The following is a 12,376-nucleotide window of genomic DNA, read 5'->3' on the forward strand; positions in this document are numbered from 1 at the left end:
AGCCAGCCCGGCTGGGCTGTGCTGAATTTCCACTCTTATTTATCTGTATTTGCCAAATTGCCTTTTTTTTGTCCCTTATTAGATTGGCCTCTTTTTGCTCTGTCTCAGAATATTTCAGAGTGCTGATATAGTGGGAGAAGTCTAGTGACTTCAGGGTTAATTTTGCTATCAGTTGTGTTGGACATTTTTGTTGGGTTTTTGGCAGATTGCAGACAGTGTCTTTCCTTTCCTGTCCTTTCTAGTTAGTTTGGCCCCATCGTTTGCTCAGCCTATTTTCCTGCCTTTGTTTGTGTTTTCATCTTGTTTCACCGTCAATACATGTGGGGGGCTGTCTTTCCTTTGGGGTCTGCTCTGGGGCAGTTAGTTTTCATCTTTTCCTGCTTTAGGCTTATTTAGTTCTCCGGTTGTGACGAGGCGTCTAGGACCACCATAGGAACGCTCCACGACTGATGGGTACTTACATGGGTATTACCCCCATCCCAGACTGTTCTGGTTTTGAAAATTCTATCAGATTCCTCACAAGTTTTTCCCTTTCTTTTAAATTAAACAGATATTGTGTTTAAGGCCGGGGTTACACTTGCGAGAAACTCGCATGAGTCTTGCACCTCAATACCCAGCACTGCCGCCGCGCTCGGGACCAGAGTGTGTGGTTGCATGTATTTCTCTGCAGCTGAAAGCTCCAGTCTGAGGGCCAGCAGCAGTGCCGGGTACTGAGGTGCGAGACTCATGCAAGTTTCTTTCACGTGTGATCCCGGCATAATGCAGATTTTGTGTGTGTGGTTTTTTTAACACTTTATGTACCATTTTGTTATATTCATTACTAAACATCGGTCTTGGTATTATCTATCTATCTACAGAAATAGCTATCTATAGATATATCTATCTATCTATAGATCTATCTATCTTTCTATCTATCTATAAATATATTTATAGATAGATAGATAGACAGATCGATCTATAGAACACACAGGTCATAGAAGAAAGATAAAATAAATAAATTAAAAACTACGGTTTCTTATCATTGATCTGTGATATCATTCTGGGGTGGGTATGGTTGTGTTTTTCTTAAAGGCATACATTACTTGAGTATTAAATTAAATTCTATATTATTATGCCATCTAATGGCCATATTTGTTTATGTAATTTATTGCCCTTTTGACATTGTTTTTCTATAACCTCTCCTTGTTCTGTACATATTTTCATTAAGCCCTTGTATTATTTTCCAATGGTATTAATTGTCATCCACTTCTTGTGTACCCATTATTGTGTTTCACTTACCTGCTCTTTCATCTTTTTGCATTTCGCTCCACAGATGGTTTTAATTGTTTTTAATGGTGATTTTTGTCTGTCTGGCATTGTTGTTCTAATAATGCCTTTTTATTGTTCATCTGCTGTGAGTGCACTAGTCTTTTGTGCTTCTTTTCTCTTGCTCCAATTATATCTATCTATAGATATATCTATCTATCGATATATAAAGATAGATAGATAGATAGATAGATATTCACTTATATTTGTTTTGTGTGTAAACATTATATGTGAACATGGTATGTTATGATATTATGGTATTCAATGGAGTATGTAAAAGAAGAGGTTGGACAAAGAAATAACATCACAATTCTATTTTTTTGTTGTTAAATAATAAGTCTTTATTTAGCTTACAAAAACGCATGCAAATCTGCATGAAAAAAACCGCAAGAAAATCCGCATCAAAAACACGCGGATTTTCAACTGCTTTTTCTGCCAAGAGAGGAAGAATCTGCGCAGAAAATTCCACAGGCAAATCCGCAGTGTGTGCACATAGCCTAAGTGTTCTAGATAGCTTTTGCCATGAGCCTCCTGACATTAAACATTTACCACCAATCATCTAAAATCATTATTTGGAAAGAGAGCTCATTTAGATTTATTGGTCTTTTATACTTTTAAACCACTAAACAAATTGAAAAACTGATGAAAAATGTATGGCATGATTTAAAAAAAAAATAGCTAAAAAGGGTGGTACATCATCTTCAGTTTGAGTCCAATAAACAAAATAATAAAAACCATCCATTGTTTTCTTGCTTTGCAATACGCTAAGCAATATATTTTATCTACCATATACCATCATCCCCTGATGATTCCAACAGAATTAAACACATTGGGATAGTGAATGTTAAGCTATGTTGTCCAGCCCTATAATCTGGACCAGGTCACAAAGAATCATAGAATCATGGAATGGTAGAGTTGAAAGGGAACTTCTGGGTCATCTGATCCAACCCCCTGCTCAAAGCAGGATTCACTAAATCATCCCAGACAGATGTCTGTCCAGCCTCTGTTTGAAGACTTCTATTGGGGGAGAACTCACCACCTCTCGTGGCAGCGTGTTCCACTCATTGATCACTCTGTCAAAAAGTTTTTTCTAATATCTAATCTGTGTCTCCTCCCATTAAGTTTCATCCCATTGCTTCTAGTCTTTCCTTGTGCAAAACAGAATAAAGATGATTCTTCTACAATGTGACAGCCCTTGAGATATTTGTAGACAGCTATTAAGTCTCCTCTCTGTCTTCTTTTTTGCAAGCTAAACATTCCCAAATCCTGCAACCGTTCCTCACAGGACATGGTTTACAGACCGGTCACCATTCTGGTCGCTCGTCTCTGAACTTGCTCCAGTTTGTTGATGTCTTTTTTAAAATGTGGTGCCCAAAAAAGACATCAACAAACTGGAGCTTAAAGTAGCTTACATAGGGCAAGTTTAACTGACATCCTTTTAAGGGTACTGATCCTAATTATTCATTTTAGGGATGCCTCTCCTAATCATCCTAAATCACAATAATAAATACAGTGTTGGAAATATATATTTGATCCCTTGCTGATTTTATAAGTTTGCCCACTGACAAAGACATGAAAAGTCTATAATTTTAAGGGTAGGTTAGTTTTAACATTGAGAGATAGAATATCTAAAATAAAATCCAGAAGATCACACTGTATAAATTATATAAATTTATTTTCATTTTACAGTGAAAAAATATGTGTTTGATCCCCTACTAACCATTAAGAGTTCTAGCTAATACAGACCAGTTAGACGCTCCTAATTATCTTGTTACCTGCATTAAAGACAACTGTCTTACATAGTCACCTTTATAAAAGACTCTTGTCCACAGACTCAAATAATCAGTCAGACACTAACCACTACAACATGGGCAAGACCAAAAATCTTTCTAAAGATGTCAAGGACAAGATCATAGACCTGCACAAAGCTGGAATGGGCTACAAAACCATATGTAAGACGCCGGGTGAGGAGGCAACTGTTGGTGCAATAGTAAGAAAATGGAAGAAATACAACGTCTGTCAATCGACATTGATTTGGGGCACCATGCAAAATCTCACCTTCTGGGGTATCCTTGATCATGAGGAAGGTGAGAGGTTAGCCTAAAACTATACAGAGGGAACTTGTTAATGATCTCAAGGCAGCTGGGACCACAGTCACCAAGAAAACTATTGGTAACACATTACACCGTAAAGATTTAAAATCCTGTAGTGTCCGCATGGTCCCCATGCTGAAGAAGGCACATGTGCAGGCCTGTCTAAGTTTGACAGTGAACACCTGGATGATTCTGTGAGTGATTAGGAGAAGGTGCTGTGGTCAGATGAGACAAAAAAAGTGCTCTTTGGCATTAACTCAACTCGGTATGTTTGGAGGAAAAGAAATGCTGCCTATGTCCCAAAAAGCACCATCCCCACTCTCAAGCATGCAGGTGGAAACATTATGTTTTGGGGGGTTTTCTCTGCTAAGGGCACAGGACAACTTCACAGCATCAATGGGAAAATGGATGGATCCATGTACCATAAAATCCTGAGTGACAACCTCCGTCCCTCCACCAGGACATTAAAAATAGGTTGTGGCTGGGTCTTCCAGCAAAACAAGGACTCAATACATACAGCCAAGGCAGCAAAGGAGTGGCTCAAAAAGAAGCATATTAAAGTCATGGAGTAGCATACCAGTATCCAGACCTTATTCCCATAGAAAACTTATGGAGGGAGTTGAAGCTCCGAGTTGCCAAGCGACAGCCTCAAAATCTTCATGATTTAGAGATGATCTGTAAAGAGGAGGGGACCAAAATTCCTGCAGACATGCATGCCAACCTCATCATCAACTACAAAAAATGTCTGACTGCTGTGCTTGCCAACAAAGATTTTGCCACCAAATATTAAGTCTTGTTTGCCAGAGGGATCAAATACAGATCTGGCAAAAATTAAGAGATATTATCATAAATGTATATCCCCTAAAATTGGTACTTTATTAATAAAAAAACCACAAGTGTGGTTATACACCAAAAGAAAAACCGTGACAAATTCAAAACAAAAGTGTGTTCAAACAAAAACCCATAATTGGGACACCTAGGAAACCCTGATGTATAACATGAGCTTACACCTGCCTGGCCGCGGAGGTTGGCACCCTAGGGGGGAACGTTGTGGTGCCCCCACTCAACGATGGCTATCCCTAGGGGCCCTGATGTACCCTGCAGCCACTAGTGATACCCTCTACCCGATAACTGAAGGGACCCCTAGTTCTAGACAAAGATAAATCTGCTCTATAGAGGGCCCTGTGTCCCATAAAAGTTAAAAACAATAGAACACATATGGCATCAGGTGGTATATATGGGTAATAAATTGCATTATAATATCCCACATAAGATTTCAGTCAAAAGACATAATGCGTAGATAAAAATGGGATTCATCACCGGACACATAAAATTCATTCGGCGATGCCACAGCCTCACACAGAGAAGATATATTAGAGCAGATAAGAATCAAAGTTCAGTATCACTAGCGGCTTTGTTCACTAGCATCTCAATAGTTTAAATCCCATTTGTACACCGTTGTTGTCAGGCATGACTAAATAAGCATCCCATTAATGAGCAATAAATACAGAACTGCAACAGCGATACTCATCTGTGTCACCCGCCACCTGCCATCAAATAGTTAACGCCTCAACGCGTTTTGCCTGTTAAGGCTCATCAGGAGGCCAGATAATGCGATATCATGTGTCCCATATAAGGTGCAGTAACCAAATGATGCTTAACTCAACTCCTCTTTTTAAAACCGCCGCAAAAGGCGTGTATGTTACGCCCACTCACGTGACATGGCGTCCCCGCGGTCTCAGGGCGTCTATTCAGACGTCACTACTGAATCACCAATCCGGTACCTTCAGACAAACGGTCTCACCGCATTCACCAATCACTGAGGCCGACCCTAACTTCTGGGTCTGTCGTACAGCACACACACATATGTTCTATCACGCATACTCCCCTCTCACCCACTGAAGACCAATACGTCTCATATTGCACACCATCGGGTGTGCATGTACGAGACACTGACGTAATATCCACTATCTCGACGTGCCTGATAGCACCCGGGACCATCACATTGAGGTCTCCCAGTCAGTGACCAAATTGCCCACTCCAGTCACATTGCGCATGCTCTGGGCTCCAGCAAAATGCCCGACATGATACCTATACACACGCTCATATGTAGTTGAGAGTCACAGCGTATAATCGCATCAAGAAATCCCAGTTACACTGGCAGTGTGAACATGCGGCAATGATTTAGAGATGATCTGTAAAGAGGAGGGGACCAAAATTCCTGCAGACATGCATGCCAACCTCATCATCAACTACAAAAAATGTCTGACTGCTGTGCTTGCCAACAAAGATTTTGCCACCAAATATTAAGTCTTGTTTGCCAGAGGGATCAAATGTAATCAAGAGGATGATGGATAGTCACAACTCACAAATAATCAAACAAAGAAGAACTGCTTAATTTTTTGCACCAGAAGCAGTGTATAAGACTGGTGGCAAGCACAGGGCCGCCATTAGGGCATTACTGCCCTGACTGGCATATGGGACCCGATCAGCACAGGGGGGCCGCATTGGGCCCCGTAACCTCTACCCATTAGGCCCCACTGCCCCGTCCCCAGTGGCAGGATTCTGCCGATCAAGTAACTGAATCTGCATCCAGGATGCAGGTTCAGTTAATCTATTGCCATGCGGGCCCGCACGGCAATATTTAAAGCTGCCAGCCAATCGGAGGCTGGCAGCTGACGTCAGCACGCATGTCGCCAACATCTGACGACATTGTCAGTCGCCGGCAAGTGCACGCTCTCACGTTGGGATACAGATCACCCACTGCTGGATCGCGGCAAGGTAAGAGGAAATGTGTCGGCATACTCCTGTCCCCACAATGCACTTTCCAGGTCATCCCCCCAGCTCCATCACTCTCATTCCCTTCTTTTGAGGTCCACACCATCAGGCTCTTCCGTCGCCTCTCCCTCAGAGTAGCAGTCATATACCGGCCCCCTGGCTCACCCACCCAATTCCTTTACCACTTCTCAGTCTGGCTGCTGCACTTCATGTCCTCAGAACTCCCAACCCTTATCCTGGGAGACTTCAACATCCCCATTAACAACCCAACTTCCGCAGCTGCATCCCAGCTTCTATCACTTACCACTTCTCTCAGCATCTCATAGCTCTCAACCTCTGAAACACACAAAGACGGTAACACCCTTGACCTGATCTTTGTCCGGCTCTGTTCAATCTCCCACCTAGATAACTCAGAGCTTCCCCTCTCTGACCACAACATTCTCTCCTTCACAATCATAAATCCTCATCCACCCCAGCACACTCCTTCCTACCACACATTCAGAAATCTACAAGCCATTAACCCTCATACACTTGCAGACTCCCTACAATCATCACTGTCCCAAATCTCCTCTTTTTCCTGTCCTGATCTGGCTGTACATCACTACAACGACACTCTTAGAAGCACCCTTGACCATGTAGCTCCACTCACCCACAAAACCTCCAAGCACAGAGTAAAACAGCCCTGGCTCACATTGCAAACTCAACTTCTCCAGCGATACTCTAGGAGTGCTGAACGCTTACGGAGGAAAACTCGCACACCAGAAGACTTCATCCACTTCAAATTCATGTTAAGAACCTTCAATTCTGCCCTTCACCTTGCAAAACAGACCTACTTCACCACCCTGATCTCTTCACTATCCAACAACCCAAAGAAACTTTGTGATACCTTTCACTCACTCATCAGGCCGAAAGCAAAAGCCCCTATCACAGACATTTGTGCCGATGACCTGACCTCCCACTTTATAGAGAAAATAGATAATATCCATCAGAAAATCCTCTTCCAGCCACCAGGTGCCGTGACTCTCATCCCTCCCTGCATTTCTCCTGGCTCACTCTCAACATTTGATCTCATCACAGAAGAAGAAGTCTCCAGGCTCCTCTCTTCTTCTCGTCCGACTACATGCACTACTGACCCCATTCCCTCACATCTCCTACAGTCTCTCTCTCCAGTCGTCACAACTCACCTAACTACAATCTTTAATCTCTCCCTCTCCTCGGGCATTTTCCCCTCCTCCTTCAAACACTCTATCATTAATCCATTATTAAAGAAACCCACTCTCGACCCATCCTGCACAAACAACTACAGACCAGTTTTGGAGACATGGTGCATGATTGGAGACACATGGGCATGATTGGAGACACAGGGGGCAGGATTGGAGACACAGGGGGCAGGATTGGAGACATATGGGGCAGGATTGCAGACACAGGGGGCAGAATGGAGACACAGGTGGCATAGTTGACAATATGGCAGGATTGCAGACACTGGAGGCAGGATTGAAGACACTGGGGGCAGAATTGGAGACAGATCAGGCAGGGTTGGAGACAGATTGTGCAGGATCATGGGGCAGGATGGATACAATGGAGACAGATGGGGCAGGATGGGGAGATCATATGGGGCAGAATGGATACTCATGAGGGCAGAATGGGAGAACATATGGCTGAAGCCAGAAATGAGACACTCAGGGGCCAGGATGGGGGATATTATTACCATAGGGGCTAATTAAGGGATATTATTACTGCAGTGATGTATTTATTTTATTTTTTGAGCATACTGTTTTAAATGGGGGCGCGGTCCTGTTGCTATGTAGAGGGATACTATGTTGCCTTTTAAAGTAATGTGTTCTGCAAGCAGAGCTCTAGATAACTGTGTTATTTCCTGCAGAGACGAGCCCTGGCTGGAAGAAGTGACGGCGGTCTGTGCTGGATGAAAGATGAAAAGCAAAAATGAAGGACTTCACCTAGAGATGTCACTGGTGAGTCAGTGTGTTACCTATACACTGACACTATACACTGTATACTATGTACAGAAGTCCTGTGCATAATGTCACCAGTGATCACTTTATTACCTCTACATTATATACAGAGCTCCTGTGGATAATGTCATTGATCACTGTATTACCTATAGACAGACACTGCATACTAAGTACAGATCTCCTGTGTATAATGGCACTTATGGTGATATTAGTATTGTGTTTTTTTATTACTGATCACTATTGTAGTATTCGATCACTATGTGGTGGTAATATGTGGTCTGGACATGGTGTTGCGGTATTTGTCCCTTGTATGTGCTATTATTTGGTCACTTTGTGGTGGTAATATGTGGTCTGTTCATGGTGCGGTGGTATTTGTTCCTTGTATGTGATATTATTCGGTCACTGTGGTGGTAATATGTGGTCTAGACATGGTGTGGTGGTATTTGTTCCTTTTATGTGATATTATTGGTCATTTTAAAAATTGAAAAATAAATAAAAATATGCCTAAATTGTTTTGCTTATTTAACAAATATTTAATAGGTTACAGTAGAGCAGAGTTCGGCCAAAAGTGTCTACAGTGTTATGGTAGCGGCTTAAAAAAATCTTTTGGCCAAAACAAAAGCTGCTTGCGATGTATGTGATCTGGTGATGGGAACTGTTAATGTGTGATTGGTGAGAAGTGGAGTTTTACCAAGAGAGAGCAGTGGGACTGTGGACAGTTTGAGGGGTGGAGGCGGGGCTGGGGTAGAGCCTGGGCAGAGTCTCAAGGGGGCCCCAAAAATTTTGCCAGTATGGGGCTCCGAAATTCCTAGTGGCAGCCCTAGGCAAGCATGCCAAGACACATGAAAGCTGTTTTTAAAAATCATGGTTATTCCACAAAATATTCAGAACTCTTCCTGAGTGAAAACATTGGTATTGTTGTTTCTAAATGATAATGAACTTGTTTTGCTGCATTATTTGAGGTCCAAAACCACTGGGTTTTATTTTTAATTTTCACCATTTTTCTTTGTAAAAACCAGTCCTCAGAGTTGGGGAATATTGCCTGAGCAGAAAGAATCAACTGTTTTTCCAGGATAACCTTGTATGCAGCTTGATTCATACATCCTTCGCAAAGATTAACATGCGCAATTCCAGCATTGCTGAAGCATCCCCAGCTCATCACCGATCCTCCACCAAATGTCACAGTGGGTGGAAGACACTGTGGCGTATACTCCTCTCCAGGTCTCCGTCTAACCATTAAACTACCAGGTGTTTGGCAAAACTGAAAATTAGACTCATCAGAGACGATTATTACCTTACTTCAGTCCTCTATGGTCAAATCCTTATGGTTTTTGGCAAACTGCAGCCTGGCTCTCCTTTGTTTCTCATTGATGAAAGGCTTTTTTTTAGCTTTATATGACTTGAGCCCTGCCTCTAGGAGCCTGTTATGAACTGTTCTTGCCATGCACTTTACTTCAGCTGCCATTTGCCATTCCTTTTTTAGGTCACTTGATGTCAGCGCACATAAGGAAAAAAATTCCAAAAATTAAAAAAAAAAAACATTTGAAAGTTTGACTCACCAAACCCTGACTAATGCACTAGCAAGATGCAGCAGACCTCCACTGATAAAGGCTGGGGCAGCACAGGTGCAAACCACTGATGAAAACAGCCAGTAACCCAAGAGGGTCTGGCTGCCTAGTGGAAAAAATGCACACAAATAGGGCTTACATAGGACATCAGTCACACAGATAAGTGTGGTGCAAAGTGTCTGAACAGCCTATTAATGACGCCCATAGTATTAGCAGGCGGGCTGCTCAGCACTATATGCATGCATCACACAGAAAAAACCAAGCCAACATAGAGGTTTAGCTGCATCCTGCAAAAATGATAAATAGTGCAAAAAGATATAAAGGTATGGGGTATTAATTACTATTTTGGCCAAAGCAGATAAGCTCGCAACCCAACATCAAGGGTCCCCAAATTTTGCGAGTCGCTAACATTAAATCTGAACAGCGCACATAAGGAAAAATTTCCAAAAATTAAAAAAAAAAAACACATTTGAAAGGTTGACTCACCAAACCCTGACTAATGCACTAGCAGGATGCAGCAGACCTCCATTGATAAAGACTGGGGCAGCACAGGTGCAAACCACTGATGAAAACAGCCAGTAACCCAAGAGGGTCTGGCTGCCTAGTGGAAAAAATGCACACAATTAGGGCTTGCGTAGGACATCAGTCACATAGATGAGTGTGGTGCAAAGTGTCTGAACAGCCTATTAATGACGCCCATAGTATTAGCAGGTGGGCTGCTCAGCACTATATGTATGCATCACGCAGAAAAAACCAAGCCAACATAAAGAGGTCTAGCTGCATCCTGCAAAAATGATAAAAAGTGCAAAAATATATAAAGATATGGGGTATTAGTTACTATTTTGGCCAAAGCAGATAAGCTCGCAACCCAACATCAAGGATCCCCAAAGTTTGCGAGTCCCTAACACTAAATCTGAACAGTGCACATAAGGAAAAAATTTCCAAAAATTAAAAAAAACACATTTGAAAGGTTGACTCACCAAAGCCTGACTAATGCACTAGCAGGATGCAGCAAACCTCCGTTGATAAGGGCTGGGGTAGCACAGGTGCAAACAGCTAGTAACCCAAGAGGGTCTGGCTGCCTAGTAGAAAAAGTGCACACAAATAGGGCTTGCATAGGACATCAGTCACACAGATAAGTGAGGTGCAAAGTGTCTGAACAGCCTATTAAAGACGCCCATAGTATTAGCAGGCGGCGGCTCAGCACTATATGTATGGAGCACACAGAAAAAACCAAGCCAACATAAAGAGGTCTAGCTGAATCCTGCAAAAAATGATAAAAAGTGCAAAGAGATGAAAAGATATGGGGTATTAGTTACTATTTTGGCCAAAGGAGATAGGCTCGCAACCCAACGTCAATGGTCCCCAAATTTTGCAAGTCCCTAACACTAAATCTGAACAGCACACATAAGGGAAAAAAAATTAAAAAGAAACACATTTGAAAGGTTGACTCACCAAACCCTGACTAATGAACTAGCAGGATGCAGCAGACCTCCATTGATAAAAGCTGGGGCAGCGCAGGTTCAAACCACTGATGAAAACAGCCAGTAACCCAAGAGGGTCTGGCTGCCTAGTGGACAAAATGCACACAAATAGGGCTTGCAACAGCATCATTAATAGGCTGTTCAGACACTTTGCACTACACTTATCTGTGTGACTGATGTCCTATGCAAGCCCTATTTGTGTGCATTTTTTCCACTAGGCAGCCAGACCCTCTTGGGTTACTGGCTGTTTTCATCAGTGGTTTGCACCTGTGCTTCCCAAGCCTTTATCAATGGAGGTCTGCTGCATCCTGCTAGTACATTAGTCAGGGTTTGGTGAGTCAACCTTTCAAATGTGTCACTTGATGTCATCCTGCGGTTGCTGAATGACATTCAAATAAGATGACGGTCATCCCGGTCAGTGGAGAGTCATTTTTGCCCTCTGCCGGTCTGTAGCTTTATTGTCCCCAAAGTCTGCTGCTTGACTTTGTTGTAATGGACAGCCGTCTTAGAAATTTTAAGGATGGCGGCAACATGACTCTCACTGATAGTAAAAACCAGAATTGAGCCCTTCTTTACCACACTCAAGACTTTTCTTTTCAACTCCTTTGGCATGGTTAAAAATTATTTTTTCATTCGTATTAGTTTTGAGATATTACTAGCACTTATTTTGTCATCCGGCTTGTCCTATTGCAAGAGGATTGTGAACAGCACAGCAGGGTTTTTTATGCCTTCCATCGTTAAATAAGATTTGGTTAAGGTGATCACCTAATCAGTCATTCAACTGACACTGGAATGGAATGGCTGCCAGACATGTAGATAAGCTGATTTTTATAAAAGTGTGCAGTCGTCTCTTAATTTTTGCCAGCGCTGTATATATACACTCACTGGCCACTTTATTAGGTACACCTGTCCAACTGTGTGTTAAGACTTAATTTCTAATCAGCCAATCACATGGCGGCAACTCAGTGCATTTAGGCATGTAGACATGGTCAAGACAATCTCCTGCAGTTCAAACCGAGCATCAGTATGGGGAAGAAAGGTGATTTGAGTGCCTTTGAACGTGGCATGATTGTTGGTGCCAGAAGGGCTGGTCTGAGTATTTCAGAAACTGCTGATCTACTGGGATTTTCACGCACAACCATCTCTAGGGTTTACAGAGAATGGTCCGAAAAAGA

The sequence above is a fragment of the Dendrobates tinctorius genome, unplaced genomic scaffold (genome assembly GCF_039654945.1).
Source record: "Dendrobates tinctorius isolate UK_male_01 unplaced genomic scaffold, ASM3965494v1 ptg000171l, whole genome shotgun sequence".
Taxonomy (NCBI): Eukaryota; Metazoa; Chordata; class Amphibia; order Anura; family Dendrobatidae; genus Dendrobates; species Dendrobates tinctorius.